Source organism: Chlorocebus sabaeus, chromosome 4, assembly GCF_047675955.1.
Source record: "Chlorocebus sabaeus isolate Y175 chromosome 4, mChlSab1.0.hap1, whole genome shotgun sequence".
Lineage (NCBI taxonomy): Eukaryota > Metazoa > Chordata > Mammalia > Primates > Cercopithecidae > Chlorocebus > Chlorocebus sabaeus.
This window is the reverse complement of record NC_132907.1, coordinates 33,914,309-33,932,791: the sequence shown is the minus strand read 5'-3', so window position 1 is coordinate 33,932,791 and position 18,483 is coordinate 33,914,309. Positions and strand designations below refer to the sequence as shown.

The 18,483-nt window shown below is 40.7% G+C and overlaps 1 protein-coding gene and 1 pseudogene across 1 annotated transcript in view; one reads left to right on the top strand and one right to left on the bottom strand.

Moving 5' to 3' along the window:
• The window catches only part of ZSWIM6 (zinc finger SWIM-type containing 6), a 217,391-nt gene that overhangs the window by 53,096 nt on the left and 145,812 nt on the right, over positions 1 to 18,483 (top strand). The gene's annotated exons all lie outside the window — the stretch shown is intronic.
• Positions 6,751 to 10,698, bottom strand: LOC140711505 (large ribosomal subunit protein uL3 pseudogene; annotated as a pseudogene).

Sequence of the window (18,483 nt, the reverse complement as noted above, 5' to 3'; positions counted from 1 at the left end):
TGGCTCATGCCCATAATCCCAGCACTTTGGGAGGCTGAGGCAGGTGGACCACTTCAGGTCAGGAGTTTGAGACCGGCCTGGCCAACATGGCGAAACCCCCCTCTACTAAAAATACAAAAAAATTAGATGGATGTGGTGGTGTACTCCTGTAGTCCCAGTTACTTGGAAGGCTGAGGCAGGAGGATCACTTGAACCTGGGAAGTGGAGGTGACAGTGAACTGAGATCGTGCCACTGCACTCTAGCTTGGTTAACAGAGCAAGATTCTGTCTAAAATAAATAAATAAAAAAGAAAAAATTTGGTGTTTAGGGTGCATAGGGAAGTAGGTGGAAAATTAGGGAGTTAATTTATAGTAGATTAAGATACAGGGTGTCCACAAAGTCAGGGAACAGGATGCTTTTAAATAACATGCTCAGTGTTATTTTCTTTAACTTCCAAACACCTTTCCAGGTGAAGTTCCTTGAATTTCAAATCAATGAATCTCGTTCTCAACCTGAAAGTGGTACAATAAATACAGTGTCCAAAAAGTCTGGACACACAGGGAAAATTGTGTTATTCAGTGATTATCTTACTTAAAAATGTAACCTGCATACTTTAAAAAATAAGTTTATTGTATGTTTATTGAATTTTCAGACACCCTGTATTTTGCTTTTATTTAGGATTTCCTTTCTTTTTAAGTTTCACGCATAGTGCTAAAATAACTAGGTACAGTCAACAAAGAGACTAGGCAGCTGACGAGCAGCCTCCACCCCATTGGGTTAAAGATCTAGGCAGCCCGGAGGTGGGAGGATAATGAAAGGCAGGTGATGGGAGTGGGGCTGGCTTGCTCTTTACCTCCAGCAGCTGGCGGCAGTCATAATTGAAATCTTGATCTTATTTTGAGTGAAAGAAGACCTGGAAAGGTTGCTAAATAACAATATTCTGTTAATACTTTTTTTTTTTTTGAGACAGAGTCTCGCTCTGTCACCCAGGCTGGAGTGCAGTTGTGCAATCTCAAGTCATTGCAACCTCCGCCTCCCTGGCTCAAGCAATTCTCCTGTCTCAGTTTCCCGAGTAGCTGGGACTACAGGCACATGCCACCATGCCCAGCTAATTTTTGTATTTTTAGTAGAGATGGGGTTTTACCATATTGGTCTGGCTGGTCTCGAGCTCCTGACCTCAAGTGATCCACCCACCTAGGCCTCCCAAAGTGCTGGGATTACAGGGATGAGCCATCACACCTGGCCAGAACTTTTTCTTATATATGCTAATACCTTTTGGGATTGATTTAAGTAATAGGACATCTTATTTTTTAAAACAAAAAACTTATGCTAACATCAGTAATATTTCTACTGAGAAAAACTACTACTTTCCTGACACCTAAGAATTCTGCCAGATAAAATGTTGCTTTCTTTGCTAAAACAGAGCATCTTTGATCTTTGCTGGTAAGAATTCTGAACTGAATAAAAGTTTTTAGAACATGCATGGTAGTGAAAAGTATACATAGCCCTTTGAGTCTGGGCAAGGAAGAAAGAAAATTCACAAAGGCTAAAGCAAGCCACCACTCTCATAAAACCTTATGAATGGTTGAGTCTGAATTCCTGAGATTACAGGGTTTAGAAAATGTGAAGATGGATAGGCGACCAATTTGGCTTTAGCAAGAGTATTATTTCTGTTTGCTTGGATAAAACTCAGGTGCCGGTGGGGTGACTTTGAATGTTGATGGAATATTGGAACTTGTGTCCCCCAAACTGCTTAAATCTTAGATCTATTGGACCACATGTAAATGGCCTTCTTTTCATATTCACTTTTTTTGCTCTGACAGCTTGTAAAAATCTTGGAGGAAACTCCTGCAGTCCTGGGGTTTGACTAAGTGGTCTGTGCAGCCCCTTCCATCTCTAAGGTGCAGTGCAGTCTGTCATTTCTAATGGCAGAACACCATGGACATGGGCAACACATATACTGGGTAATGGTGTTTGGTATATTCTCTTCAAGAAGACAAGTATTTTGAGAAAGATTTTCATCAAAAGTGGTAAAAGGGAAACACTTGAGAATCTAACGGAGTTCTCCCAAGCCAGCATGTACTCCTGGGTTGTCCAGGAAAGGCTCCACTCACTCTTGAGTTTGATATCACCTCTATAGATGCCCATAGGTGAAGCTTAACTATTTCAGGGCAGCATGAAAAATGAGAAAAATAATGAAGGGCATCCGATTTGACAGAAAGAACACTTAATTTGTAGTTAGACCTGAGTTTAGATTCTGGTTTTAGCCCTTACTACTGTTGTGACCTGGGGCCAGTTACTTAACTCCTGTGGGCCTCAGTTGCATTAATTGAGATAATTTGTTTCTAGTATCTTGGCCCCTGCATTAGCATTCTATCAATGTTAATGCTTTCTCTTTCATTGTTTCGTACTAGAATGCACATACTCTGTATAGCACATACTGTCTAACATAACCAGGCAGTGTAGTTTACTTGGCTTCTTCATTGAAAATCCATTCAGTTCTTTTGGGAGGCTTCCCTTAGCCCCTGTGCCCCAGGGTGTGCATAATCCTGCTAGCTATGGTGATGATGTCCACTTTCCTGGGTTTTACGGAGCAGCTATTGGCTCTCTTGTCTTTTGAATAGAGGCAAACACCCCAGACTGTTGGTGCCTGATTGGATTCGACTCATGGCCAGCTTTGGATGTGGGGTTTTCAGTGGGGTTCTTGCACAGGCTCAGGGGAGAGCCCTCCTGATAGCCACACTTCTTGGGGTGGTGGGCACAGGTGGGCATAGGAGGGAATGGAAACTGGCACTGATGCCCAGCAGTTGGACTGTGCTAAAGATGAGAAATATTTGAGGCCTAATCTGCGTTTGGTTTTCATACGTTACATACTAATTAGGAACACATTTCAATGCTTTGAAGTTGTGAAAAGCTCTCCTGCATACATTCCAAATTGATGTTTCTCTGCCCTGGATATGCCATACCTTTAGAGTACTACATCAGGAAAACACAGACTTCAGAAAGACCTTTGGTTTATCCCCAGTGCATCTGTGGACATTTCTTTTCCTGCTTCTGAGTAATTTGCCCTGAGTGATTTGCCTTTGCTTTGTACCTTCTTAGTTTTTTTCTCTCTCTGTTTAAACAAGGATTAATACTTCTTTTAATTGAACTGTGGCTATTTTACATGGATTGGTGATTGCAAAGCTTTTTGGAGCAGGTGTGGAGCAATGAATAGTCTTTTTAATTTCATTTTTTGATTTACATTTTTTTTATAACCACTTCTGCAACAAATGGTGAAACTCCATGGCTACTCCCTTTTTCCGTCAATGGTAAATGGTTTTTCCATACTCCCCAGCTGCTTATCATGGGCACAGCTGACAAAACCAGAAGAGCCTTTCTAGTAAGGTGAGCTGAGCTGGCATTTGTGTAGGACAAAGGACTTTGGTAGAATTAGGGCTTTGACAAAGCGAACAAATGTAAAGGCAGCTGGAAACTTGAGTGTTGCTAATCAGGAATATATTTTGAGATTCTGAAGTTTCCAAAACATGTGTGTGCTTAAGAAAAATAACCCAACAACTTGTGGGTTAATAGATTTTCCTGTTTTAAAAATCCCTTTGTGTGGGTTTTAAAGATGTTTTTCATACTTTTGAACAGTTTACTGTCTCAGAGAACATTACTAGCTCTCATTTTATTTTTGAGGCTCTTTATCCATGTGCTCCTGCCAAATGCCCTCTACCAACTCACTCATTTATGGGCCAGTTCCTTTATCTTTAGTTGTTAAGAGTCTTTTCAAGGGAACCTTTGCCTTTTGTTGTATTATTTATGATATTGAGAATGAGCACTATATAGAGTTCAAAGGGACTTGTTCTGATTATTGAGAGTTTACTTCTCTGCTGGTAGTTGCTTATGTCAGAAAACAGCATTCTGTGCTAGATTGGCCATCTGCTTTTCGGAGAAATCTACACTTTCCCCAGTCAGCAAATGGGTAATATCAGTAATAAGATACAGTAAATTGGCTGCCCCAGCCAAACAGCATATTTACATAAATTACCTGAAAACGAGGGTTGTGTCCATTCCATGTTCTTTTCCATATCTCATGCTGATGAAACTTACGATTATTTTAATTATCACCCCTGCACTAAATAAAATAATGGGATATTTCAAATGTAAGACATTGAGAAAAAGGGCCAGGCGTGGTGGCCCATTCCTTTAATCCCAGCACTGTGGGTGGCTGAGATGGGTGGATTGCTTGAGCTCACGAGTTCGAGACCAGCCTGGGAAATGTGGTGAAACCCCATCTCTACAAAAAAATTAGCCAGGTGTGGTGGCATGCGCCTGTGGTCCCAGCTACTTGGGAGGCTGAGGTAGGAGAATTGCCACCTTGGCAAAACCCCGCCTTTACTAAAAATACAAAAATTAGGCTGGGCACAGTGGCTCATGCCTGTAATTCCAGCACCTTGGGAGGCCAAGGTGGGCAGATCACCTGAGGTCAGGAATTTGAGACCAGCCTGGTTAACATGGTGAAACCCTGTCTCTACTAAAAATACAAAAAAAAAAAAAAAAAAAAAGAAAAAAGAAAAAAACAAACCTGGGCCTGGTGGTGCCGCCCTGTAATCCCAGCTACTCAGGAGGGTGAGGCAAGAGAATTGCTTGAACCCAGGAGGCAGAGGTTGCAGTGAACCGAGATCACGCCACTGCACTCCAGCCTGGGTGACAGAGCGAGACTCCCTCTTTGGGAAAACAAAAACAAAAAAACACTTTCCTTCTACCTATGTTTTACAGAAGTGTTATTTTGCCCTTTCTCTCTCTCTCTCTCTCTCTCTTTTTTTTTTTTGAGATGGAGTCTTGCCCTGTTGCCCAGGCTGGAGTGAAGTGGCATGAACTCTGCTCACTGCAACCTCTGCCTCTCAGGCTCAAGTGATTCTCATGTCTCAGTCTCCTGAGTAGCTGGGATTACAGATATGCACCATGATGCCCAGCTAATTTTTGTATTTTTAGTAAAGATGGGGTTTCATCATGTTGGCCAGGCTAGTCTCAAACTCCTGGCCTCATGTGATCCACTCACCTCAGCCTCCCAAAGTGCTGGGATCACAGGCATAAGCCAGCACACCTGGCTAAGTACTGCTTTCTAAATCAATTGTGTGTTTGTGATAGTCTATACTCTCAAACTGTAAGGCAAAGCACTTAACACATTAAACACTATGAGTATATGTAAAATTAGTTTGAATTAGTGGCCTGTCAAAGCTATCCTTTGAAAAACAAAGCAAAAAACCTACAAAACCATCTCTTTCTCCTTTTCCTCTTGGAAGTTGGAACAGTTCACATTTCAAAACCTTGCTTGATTTCTTTAAAAACCTTGAAAATACTTACATCAAGTGCCACATACTGTTATAAAGGCTTTACATGTATTAATTTATTTAAAACTTCCAACAATCCTGTGAGATAGATAAACTAAGGCACAGATATTAAGTAATTTGGCTTTGGTCACACAACTAATAAATGGCAGAGCTAGTATTTGCACACACAGTGGCTCAAAAATAGCTATACTCTTAACTACTTTGCTGTGTGGTGACTGAGAGCTTTGAGTTTTCTTGCGTCAGAATTGTGGCTTTGGGCATTTTGCTGCAAGGAAACCTTAAAATGGAGATCCATTCTGTTTGCATCTATTGTTTGAAGTAGGAACAGTTATGAAATTGGACAATTTGATAAAATTGTGGAATTTTGAACTTAGTTCATTAGTCATCAGAAGGACTTTGCCTTTAACGTGGTTTTCGAATATTCTAGATCAGTGTTTCTTTATTGTTTGTAACTTAAAGATCTATAAATGCATTTTGGTGTACTGGGACACATACTTGCAAACTCCTTTGGGGAGAAGAAATGAGAGAAGAGATGAAAACTGCTGAAAGTTACCACGTGTCAGTGGAATCTTGGTTTGTTCTTTCATCTTTGAGGGCACTCTGTGGGGCTTCCTCTCACCTAGTTGGGGCTTATCTTTTTAGGAAGGTGCTCCCTCACCAGAGGCTTGTTTTCATGGTACCACATTTGTATCCTGAAGTACAAGTATACTGTACTTTTCTTGAAGCTTTAAGAATCTTGTAGCTTGGCTGGGCGTGGTGGCTCACACCTATAATCCCAGCACTTTGGGAGGTCGAGGCAGGCGGGTCACAAGGTCAGGAGTTCAAGACCAGCCTGGCCAACATAGTGAAACCCTGTCTCTATTAAAAATACAAAAAATTAACTGGGCATGGTGATGGGCGCCTGTAATCCTGGCTATTTGGGAGGCTGAGGCAGGAGAATTTCTTGAACCTGGGAGGTGGAGATTGCAGCCAGCCGAGATAGCGCCATTGCACACCAGCCCAGGCGACAGTGTGAGACTCAGTCTCAAAAAAAAAAAAAAAAAAAAAGAATCCTGCAGCTTGACAGAAAAGCTGGGAAAACGAGAAAGTCTTCAGTGATTCAAGGTCTAAATGCATTTGGAAATTATCACGTGAACCAAAAAATCTTGAATCTCAGAATACAATTTTGACAGATTTATTATCTGTTCAATGTCTGTTTGCTCTGTCTTTGTGTTGGTCTTCCGGTGCAACTGTCAGTGTTGTCAGTAGAGGTTACAGCAGGCCACAGATATATCTTGATGAGGACATGCTGGGCAGAGAATAATTTCTTAGCCACCTGCTATATATGCATGAGCCTTGATGTACAAAAGAGCGCATGTAGTTTTTGATCTGGGAATGAAAAAAGCAGGTTCTCTGACCAATCTAGGGAATTTCTGTAATGAGAACGTGTCATTAATGACATTTCCTGAGGGCATCTGCAGCATGAGACAGAATAGAATTTTTCTTTCTTTTTTCCATTTGCTCTAGAGTCCCTTTCTTCATCTTCATTCCATATCTCCTTTCCTTTTCTCTGTCAGCCTGCCTGCTTATCTGCCTGGCAGCCAGTCTGCCTGTCTACGTATGCATCCCACCCTCACAAAAGTATTCATGAGCAGCTAGTCTGCTGGAATGACATTGTGACATTTCAGAGTAATCTACCATACTTGTTTTTAAAAATTCATGTTTTTCTGTGCTATTTATTTTGACTAAGAAGGTTGCTGTAATTAACTCATACTTTTTAATACTCTTGTGCCTTTTATAAAGAATAAAATTACTAGAATTCAGAAATAATGTAACTAGCATTGTACTCAAGTCATAATTTTTTAAGATTAGATACCTTCAGATACCTTATTCCCCCAATATTAAATTTGAATCTATGTCAGAAATATTTTTGGTGTTTTCCAAAATATTTTTAAAGTGAAAATATAAGTTCTTATTTGCTTGCACTGTCTCTTCCCCGCTCCTCCTTGAATTTGCCCCTTGCTCTGGAGAACCCACAAAAGAGAAAACTTTTGTGAATGAGCATTGTCAGAATGCTATCTCAAAAATGGTATTTTTTTTTCTAGTGGAAAATAACGTTTAAGACCCCACAAACTGCAAAAACCGTTCCTGGCATTAAGCTCCTTCGTCCTTTGCAATTCAGTCTTTCTTGAGTGGTCCCATGAATGCTGTCTTCTCCTGCATGGTCTGGAAACAGTCACGGCCAAACTTGGAGGTGGTGTCAATGAACTTAAGGTCAGTCTTCTCCAGAGCCCGCCGTTCAGTCAGCACTGGCAAGGACTTGCGAAGGGTGAGTGAGCACTCGCTTCTTGGTGTCCACCACACAGTCTTTCAGCATGACAAAGTCATTGGCCACTTCACCATAGTGGACAAAGATACCCAGAGGGTGGCTTGTCAGACAGGTCATTGTCAGTGGAGGCATTGTTCTTGATCAGTTTGCTGTCCTTGATAAAGGATCCCTGGCTGATCTTATAGATCTTGTTGATCTCAGTGCAGTGACGGTTGCCTTTCTGCCAAACGCATGCCACAGGGAAGGCCACAGGGGCAGGATACAGGCCCCAATACAGGCCACCTTGCACAGGCCTCGGTGGGTCTTGCGGGGCAGCTTCTTGGTGTGCCAATGACTGGTGACCCCTTTGTAGCCTTTGCCCTTGGTCGTCCCGATGACGTCGATCATCTCGTCCTGCCCAAACACTTGGTTCACAGGTACCTGCTACTCGAGCCTCTTGCAGGCCCAGTCCAGCTTCTTGGCCATGGTGCCTCCATTCACCTGGATCTCCATCAGGTGGGCCTTCTTCTGGCGCTTAGGAAGCAGGCACATCTGGGTGTAGGCAATGCTGCGGATGACTTGGCAGTACTTCTTCATGCTGCCGAAGTCCTTCTCCAGGTGCTTCTTGCCATCCTCATCCTGACATTTCTTGCAGTACTTGGTAAAGGCCTTCTCAGATTTATGCCAGTTTTTATAGAAATGCCTCTTGGACGCATCACTGATGTGCTCAACCAAGACGATCTTGAAGGTCTGGAGGCCTGGAGGGGTTTGCACGTAGCCCACAATGCCCATAACCACCATGGGTGGTGTCTTCACAATGGTCACAGCCTCTACCACCTCCTTCTTGTTCACCTTGGATCCTGGCCTGTCGACTTCCTGCACGATGTTGGTCATGCCAGCCTTGTAACCCAGGAAGGCTGTGAGGTGCACCACTTTGGAAGGGTCATCCTTAGGAAAGCTCTTCACCTTCCCATGTTGCTTGCTGCTGTGCTTCTGAGTCAGGAAGCTGAGGGACCCATGTCTGGGAGCGGAGAACTTTCTCTGAGACATCACGCCATCAAATCCCACCGGTAGAGCAAAGAATGGTATTTTCAAAACTTTTTGAGCCAGGGATCCTCTTTGCCATCCAGTGGGCTTTTACAGGTCTACCTTCATTTTGCATATATTTTCCTTCAAGACTGTATTTCCCTCATAGACTGGCATGCATTCGTGTTTTGACATTGAAAATTTGATGAAGTACTTCTTCCAGATAGAACTAAGAAACTGTGAAATTGATAGGGTGACTGGAGTGTTATGTGAGATATCTTTATGTATAGATACTCTAACTTTCAATGTTGTGTTTTCTAGTAGTGTTGATGAATGCAGTGATGAGTCTATAGCTTTCTGCTGCTTTCTCTAGTATTGGAGAAAGATGGAAAGCAACACATGGTAGTTGCATCCAAACTGGCTACAGACATTCATCTATATACCTTTTTCTTCCGTATCTTTTATCCTGTAAAGTGGCGTTCGTGATGAATATGCCTGTTCTGGAGTATGTCTTTAAAAAATTTTTTAAAATGATTATGTGAAAGTCTATCTTTCTGTAGGGAATTCAGGCAATATAGAAAATTGTGAAGGAGCAAAAATCACGGTTAACAGTTTGGTGAGACAGGAGTTGTCACTCTTAACAGTTTGATAATATGCGGGCATGTGCGCCCACATGCACATACCAAAACATACACACGTGTCATTCTCATGATACAATGTGAGTGAAATTGTATAACTTCACATTCTCTTTACCAGCATTTATATGTGTGTGTGTGTGTGTGTGTGTGTGTATGTATATATATATATATATATATATAGAGAGAGAGAGAGAGAGAGAGAGAGAGAGAGAGAGAGAGAGATGGAGTTTCACTGTTGTTGCCCAGGCTGGAGTACAGTGGCATAATCCCAGCTCACCACAACCTCTACCTCCTGGGTTCAAGTGATTCTCCTGCCTTAGCCTCTCAAGTAGCCGGGATTACAGGCATGCATCACCACCCCCAGCTAATTTTGTATTTTTAGTAGATACAGGGTTTCTCCATGTTGGTCAAGCTGGTTTCAAACTCCCAACCTCAGGTGATCCGCCCATCTTGGCCTCCCAGAGTGCTGGGATTACAGGTGTGAGCCACCAAGCCATCGCACCCAGCCCATCAGCCTTTATTTTTTAACTCAATACTTTGGCTATTTTCCCATGTTAATGAATATGATCTAAAAATGGCCATGTTGTGTTCATATATATATATATATAATCTGTTTCTCAATACCTTTAGTATTTAGTTTTTCACTAGTACGAACAGTTCTACACTAAACATATTGGTGTATTCATCTTGCCCACTTACATTCTGAGGGCAAATTTCTAGAAGTAGAATTCTTATAAAATTTTATTTTACATATAGTTATGCTTTATAGGAATATATTGAGAAATGTTTAATTTTTTATAGTCAGCACTCCTAGAAAGCTGATAATTTGTGCCTTTAAAAACCTACTTTTAGGCCAGGCATGGTGGCGCATGTCTGTAATGCCAGCTACTCAGGAGGCTGAGGCAGGAGAATCACTTGAACCGGGGGGGCAGAGGTTGCAGTGAGCCAAGATCACGCCATTGCACTCCAACCTGGGTGACAGAGCAAAACTCCATCTCAAAAAAAAAAAAAAAGTACTTTTAGATGTAATGTACTGTGCATCCAGTAGGGCAGAAATCATTCAGATCGCTAGACGGACCAAGGGTTCTTGGGTCTGGTTTTTTGTAACTTTTTTTTGTCTTCTTTACCTCTCTTCTAAATATGCTGCTTTTAATCTACAGGGGACTTGGAAACTATATAACCAACCTTATTATGTGATGTATAAAGTAGAAGCAAGCAACCCCTGAGTCAAAGTATGTGGAGTGTGCTAGTGGTAGGGGTGGGATAGGAACATTGTTGGCTGGTTGAATTTTGCATAGGTAAGGACTTTATTTTAGTTTGGGGAATATTTATATTGATGCTCTGTTGGATTAAATTATTTCTATTACAGAGCAGCCATTTACTGATGAATGTAGGAGACAAAGTCATATAAATTGAGATAAAAGGCAAGCTCTTATGATTAAAAGAAAATTCCCATCCTTTAGGTTGCACCAGTACTCCCAAGAAGTACTGGTGCAGTGTCTGCCTCCTCACTCTTTCCTTGTGTGGCACATCCCACTTGGAGTGCTCCTTTTTGGGAGAGTGTGCCCTTATCTCTGGACGTGTGCCCTGGGATGTCAGGCAGTATCTTCTCCAGGGCTGGGAGTGAAGACTCAGCCAAGTTCTGACTGCTTACAGCCTGGCACCCCCAGCATGGGAAGAATTATCTGGCCTGCTAAGCAATATTAATTCTTCCTCCAGTATTGACTGTTTGATTTATACCAGCACTGGGTGAGCCCTGGGAATTCAGAACTGACTCAGACCTTTTTCCCATCTTCTTGGGGCTCACTGGGTGGAAAGTAAGATGACTTCAAAGCATGTAACTTGATTGACAGCACATTAAGTACCCTCTGAATGGTGTGTATGGTATATATGAGGGGGAAATTATCAATTCTTCCTGGGGATCTGTGAAGTTGTCTGAAAGAGAAAGGGACACTTAGATTCAGTAATGGCAAATGAAAGGAATTAACAAGGCAAATACTGTTAGGAGGGCTTACAGGTGGTTGGCCAGAGGAGGGGGTATGGAAAGGCATTCTAGGCAGCAAGTAAAGCTTGTGCAAAAATGTAGAAGTGTGAAACAGTTATCCCCTTTTTCCAATTCAGATTCTGCACAGCTGCTACAGTGGGTACTAAGTGTTAGAGGAGGGTGGTGCAGGCGAGGAGATGGTAGAAGCAGGTCAGACCATAGTGGACCTTGTGTGCCATGGTGAGGAGTTGAACTTGATCCTGTGGGGACAGAAGACTGCCATCATGAGGCTTTAATTAGCTCTGTGCTTTGATTTATGGGCACAGTCATGATGAACAAATGATAGCCCATTGTGCTCATTTTGGGGAGTTATAAAATCACTTTTATAAGTTAGGGGATGTGTTAAGCATTAGTACCAGAGGGGGTACATTATAATGCAACTCATCTTCCCTTCAGTACTCTCATGGCCTGGAAGGTGACCAGAAAGAATCCTTTAATAAAGGGAGCACAATTTCAGTCAGATTGTGTAATTTCTCAGTGCTAAGATTACTTCTCTAGGTGGTCCAACCAGGTGAAGGTATAAAGGTGTGTTGGTGGGGGGCACTGGGTGTGTCCTTGCCCAGTCTTGCCTGACAGCCCAAGACAGGACAGACAGCAGGCTATGTAAAGAGTAAGAGCAGTCTTTGTGCAGTGCAAAAAAAGGCCATTTACTATGCATTGATTTTTTTCCCCCCATTCATACCTGTACACAGATACGGATCTATCAGGGTGTCATTTTTGAATACTGAGTTAAGCAATATCAGAGTTAAGATAAAAATCAATGGTTTAATTGATTAAATGAGCACAGGGCTACACACATGATGATAGCTCAGTAACTGATTTTTTAAAAACATGAGTTTAAAACAAAATGGATTTCAAAAATTGAAAAACACTTGGTTAAAAATCTCTATGTCTTTTGATATATCAGGAAAGATTAATATTTATAATTTCTAATTTATAAATTAAGACATTCTGTTCACTTGACCTTTTAAGCAAAGTTTTATAAGTAAGCCGCAATAGGCCATGAACGACATTAGTTATCTGATATTAAAGTGTTCTCAGAGAATTTATTTTCCTACAAAATTATTCAGATAGAGTAAAGAAAATTGCTTTACTCAGTCGGGGTTGGGGTGTAGTGGGCCGTTGACTTTGAATACTTTATTAAGCTCTACATTTTTTTTAAAATGGGAAGTATTGATTTAAGGCATTCTAAATCATTTATTAGATCAGTATATTGCTTAGAAACTAAAAGATCTGGAGAGTTTGTGCTTCTGTACAAGTCTACAGATAAACTGAGATTGGAAAGTACAGTCTGGTGTTTGGAGGCAGGCATGATCTTGGGCGGGGTGAACCAGAAGGCTGGGTTTGGCTTCTACTTACACCACCACTGCTAGCTGTGGGCTTTGAATCTATTACTTATCTTTATCATCTTCATCTTCCTCATTTGTAAAATTATCCCAACAACACATAACCTTCCTGACCGTGCATATTCATTTTGAGAATTGAATGTTTTTTGGCCAGGTGCGGTGGCTCACACCTGTAATCCCAGCACTTTGGGAGGCTGAGGCAGGTGGATCACAAGGTCAAGAGATTGAGACTATCCTGGCCAACATAGTGAAACCCCGTCTCTTCTAAAAATACAAAAATTAGCTGGGCGTGGTGGCGCACGCCTGTCGTCCCAGCTAGTCGGGAGGCTGAGGCAGGAGAATTACTTGAACCAGGAGGTGGAGGTTGCAGTGAGCCGAGATCACGCCATTGCACTCCAGCCTGGCAACAGAACAAGACTCCATCTGGAGAAAAAAAAAAAAAGAGAATTGAATGTTTTCATTCAAACGTGAATAAAACATTGTATTTAACTTGGAAATTCTGAACAAAGTAAGATGGCAGTGTTGGTGGCAGATTCTTTTTTCAGTGACATAGTGTTATGTTCTAGCTTCATTCATGTTGGCCTGGTTTAAATAGTTTACCAAGGTTGGCAGGTTATCTACACTTAAAAATTAATTAAACATTTTAAAATTAAGTTTTTGGTTAAAATTTTTACCTGTTGCTAAATAAAAAATATATAGAAAACACAGATTTTTTTGGGAGAAGGGGGAGTTAAATAAATTATCTTTCTAATGTCTTCCAAATATTCCTTATTAAATTGTTGAAGTGGACATAGTTATTCTCTTAGGAGTATGATAAACATAATAACGATAAATTTGCCCTTACAGAGTTTAAAATGATTGTTATCAATTTATAGGTTAGGTAGGGAACTGCCTCTCAGAGAGGGTAATGACTTACCCATGATTGTCCCCAATATTCAATATTCAGCAGAAAGAAAAGACGTGGAACTAGAACTCAGTTCTGTTGCCATATTGTCAATATTTGCCAGAATTTGTTTGTTGTACAAAATAACCAGGTTTTTCACTTTTGGACATTGGTTTAGACTCAATCTAAAAACCATTAAATTAGTTCAGGCTGTACCTTCCTATCCCAGTTATGTGTAATACTGTATATATATCTAAAATATCTTATAAAAATGTTTTTATGTAATCAAAAAGAATTTTCTTATATTGAAATACATTGGATTTACCACTGACAAATTTGATTTTAATCAGATTCACCTTGAGTGTTATATTAGGGAGTCAGTGAAGTGCCCCCAGAGGGTGGCAATCATGACTATAAATCCTCATTTGGGAGAAAAATGGCAGTTTGTTTTTGTCGGTCTGCATGTGCTGTGAATCATCAGCCCTGCAGTGGGGTCCTCCAGGGACTGTGGCATGCACAGCCCATCAGTGACAGCCAAGCTGTTTTGAGTGACTACTACTACTTTTTTTTTAAGAGGCAGGTTACTTTGTTTTAAAAACATGAGCCTTTAAAAGAATTCCAAAAGTAGTACACACATTGAAAAATATAATGAAACATACTGACGGAAAATGTTAAATGACTCCTAAAATTTTAGCATAGAAGTTATCTCCACCTAAAGTTTGATTTAAATCTTTTGTTCTGAATGACTTCTGAAGGGGATGGAGTCCTTGTTGCCTGTTTAGCTCACTGACTCCAAATGTAGAGAATGGGCTCTATGGTCCAAATCTACTTAATCCACATTGAGAGGGAACAGAAAAGGAGTTTGGTCCCAGTGCCTAACACAGAAAGAAATGAAATTTACCTATTAATGTAACTATTAAGAGACTTCCCACTTTACCTTCAAAACAAAAGGAGTATCATTTTCATGCCTATGAAATGAAGACTTTGTCTTCCCTGCTGCCCTGTAAGCCTCTCATTGCAAAACAGGATCTCAACAGTATTTCAGAGAATGGGACTTCTTGCCATCTGATACCTGTGAAACTCTTAAGTGATCTTGGACCTTCTCACTTGCTGTGGTTCCAGTTGTTGTGTGCGTGGAGCCTTACAGCAGGGGTCCCCAACCTCCGGGGCGTGGAACCCTATGGGTCCCTGGCGTATTAGGAACTGGGCCTCACAGCAGGAGGTGAGTGGCAGGCAATTGAGCATTACCACCTGAGCTCCGCCTCCTGTCAGATCAGCAGATATTCTGATTCTCATAGGAGGGTGAACCCTATTGTGCAAGGGATCTAGGTTGCACACTCCTTATGGGAATCTAATACCTGATAATCTGAGGTGGAACAGTTTCATCCTGAAACCATCCCCCTACCCCAGTTCGTGGAAAATTGTCTTTCATGAACCAGTCCCTGGTACCAAAAAGGTTGGGAACTGCTGCCTTTGTAGCGTCAGCTCTCCTTGAGCAACTAGCCAGGCAGTGTTGTATAGTGCTTAAGATTTGGGGGCCTGAAGTTCTGCATTTGAATCCTGGTTCCAGCACTTAGTAACTCTTGACCCTGGGCAAATAACTTAATCTCTTGGAACCTCGTTTTTCCTCATCTGTAAAATTCGGTAAAAATATTTATCAACATGCTTATAAAGTGCATAGCACAGTATTGTGGTACCTGATTAGCCCCAGCAGAGGTTCATTACAATTTTGATTTTTAGGATTAAAGTAAACATTGTATAATTTCAGTTCTGAGAATAAATTTCTCTGAGTTACGAAGCAAACTGAATTCGTGTACTGGTGTCATTAGGATGCTTTTTAATGAGAGATGGAAGGATGACCTTGAGCTTATGGCAAAGTGGTAGTGCAGGGGCTGAAGGAGAATGAGTTGTGTATAGTTGTTTGTTTATTTATTTATTTAATTTATTTATTTTTGAGACAGTGTCTCGCTCTGTCACCCAGGCTGGAGTGCAGTGTGTGATCTCGGCTCACTGCAACCTCCGCCTCCTGTGTTCAAGCGATTCTCCTGCCTCAGCCTCCCAAGTAGCTTGGACTACAGACGCATGCTACCACGCCAGGCTAATTCTTGTATTTTTTTAGTAGAGATGGAGTTTCATCATGTTGGGCAGGCTGGTCTCAAACTTCTGACCTCAGGTAATGCGCTCGCCTCAGCCTCCCAAAAGGTTGGGATTACAGGTGTGAGCCATTGCGCCTGGCTGTGTATGTTTTTGTTTGTTTGTTTGTTTGTTTTTTAAAGATAATGTCTATTATTTGAAAAATGTATTTTATTTGAAAACACTGAGTTTGTCTAATTATGGATTAAATCCTAATATGTGACTTCGTTGAGAAAATTACTAACATTGGCATTCCAGTTTATCTCACATACTGAAATCTCCTTTTTATTTACCAGAACAGATTCCATCTCTGTCTTTTAACTGAGGTGAAAACATAAGACCTTTTTTTTGCCTTTTCCAGAATCTGTCAACACTTACTGAGTTGGACAGAAGGTTTAAGCACAGTGAGGCTTCATCTTCGTGTTCCTGAGGGACCAGAATCCTCTGGTTACAAAACCCTCAGAGCTAAATTCTTAGTGGGGACACATGTACAGTATCAGTGTACATTCAGGGTTGGTGTTTCTTGGGCTATCTGAGTAACTATGAACATTACAAAAAGAAATGAAAAACAACCAAAATCTCTTATCCTAAACACTGTAATTGGTTTCTCCAATTTCTGCTTCCTACATCTGAATGAACTTGTAAGAAGAAAATGCTTCCTCTGTAGGTGGCCTGGTCAGGTTGGCCTGATACCTGGAGTGAAAAGAATGGAACAGAGTAAAGAGCACAAATCTGGGACCCTGGAAAACTGCCCTCTAGTCCTGGTTTTGCTGTTTAATGATTGTTATAACTAAACAAGGCAGTTTGCAGATCTGGCTTTAGTTTTTCTACCTGTACACTCGGGGGTGTAGATGATCTCCAGAATTACAGAATCACAGGGTTGGAAGTAGCTTTGTGCAACCCTCCTAAAGAGCATGGACATGATCTTTGAAGCAGCCTTGACAGGTTGCCATTCCATCTCCATTTGTCTGTGTTCAGCCTTTGCTTGGCTTCTACTCTAGAGATGGGGAACTGTTGGTTTTCAAGGTAGTTTGGAGCCACTTAGTATTAGGTAGCTTTTCATAGTGTATGCATTCCTTGCCCTCCTGTAGTCCTAATTTTATGTTTTTCATCTTTTATGTGACAAATCTTTAGATATTGAACAAGAATTATGTCAGTTCTCTTTCCAGTTATACTGCAAAAGCTCTGTCTGCCCTCCCTCCCTCTTTGATGTGATTTCAGACCCTTCACAATTATGCTAGCTTTCCTGAAATGTTCCAGTTTTTCATTGCCACTTTAAAAATGTGATTCTCAGAAAAGCATATAATACTTCCGATAGGATGTGAGCAGCACAGGGCATGCTAAGAACGTTTAAAAACTGTAATTTCATGAGTACAGCCCAAGTTGATTTTTTGTTGTTATTGGTGTCTTTTATAGACAGCATCTGTCTGTGACATCCTTGATGTTTTATTTCACATGGATTGATTGCTCATAAGCAAGGCTTCATGTTATAGATGGGCAGCTTATTTCTTTGGCCCTTGGCAGTACTTTATATTTTTTCTTCCTTTTGTGAGTTATTTTATATCTGCTCCTTGTTCTGCCTGCTGAATTGTTCTGAACCTTTCATCTGCTCTAGGAATTAGTGATCCTGTCAGGCTGTTGTCTCCTTATTATCCTCACTGATCATACATTTGAGTCCATCCCAAGTGATTGATGAAAACGTTGACCAGGGCAAAGTCAAGTAGAGGCTCTTGTGGTAAACTGCTGGGGTCTTTCTACTGTCTACATTTGACTGGTGGGGAACCCTGACAGTGTTTCCAGGCTCCTATTGACAATGTGTTGTTATTCTTGGTTAGATGTAATTTAGATGGAATTTGTCTTGCTCTGAAGTCTTGAACTCAGTTTGTTTTCTCATTAATTTATCGTCTTCTATTTTGAAAATTCTGTATTTGTTTTTATGTTTATACACATTTGGATTTAGTGGTGTTAGCTATTCCCCCCCCCCCCCCCCCGACGATTATTATGTTCTAGTTAGTTTTTGCTTTAGTGGTCTTTATTAATACTGCCACCAACCCCACCCATCTTTTCTTTTCTTTTCTTTTTTTTTAACGTTCACAATCTCCCCATGATTTCCTGACCTAGAGTGCCTAGTACTGAGTGGTAAATGGGGGTTGGGGTGGTCTTGCTGGTGGAGTAACAGAAGGAAGAAATTTCTTAAATTAAGAAGGTTTCCAGTCTTTCTTCCAGAGGTACCGCTAAAAATACATGCCAAAGTTTTTCAAAAGACTGTAACTTTAGACATTTTAAAGTATTCTGTTGGAGATAAAGTTTAAAAAGCAATTAATAAAGAGAAACATACTGAAGTGTTACTCCAGATATCCTGATGGATATTGTATGTTGAAAAGTTACATTTTAGAAAATAAAGGGTATATAGTTACCCTTTATTATGAGGTTTCATAAAATATCTCATAATTATGAGGTATATGAAATAGGTTAAAAAAATTTGAATGACATTTACCTGACAAATGGCTAGTAAAAAGCATACTGTATAAGAATGTAATGGGATAATGGTGCATCAGAAATACTACATAAATTATCTATCTAAAGAGAGGTGTCAGGGTTTTACATGGAGATAGTTTATAGGGTAGGCCACATCTGTATTATTGTGTTTTGCAACTTGTTCTTTGTAATATACTTAGCTGCATCAAACTATATGACCTTTTCTTAATTTGATGTACTACAAAAGAAACTTTAGCATAAATGTTTTCAAAATAATATCACTGCCCAAATGTCACATTAAGCCAAGCATTTTATGAATCAGCAAGACC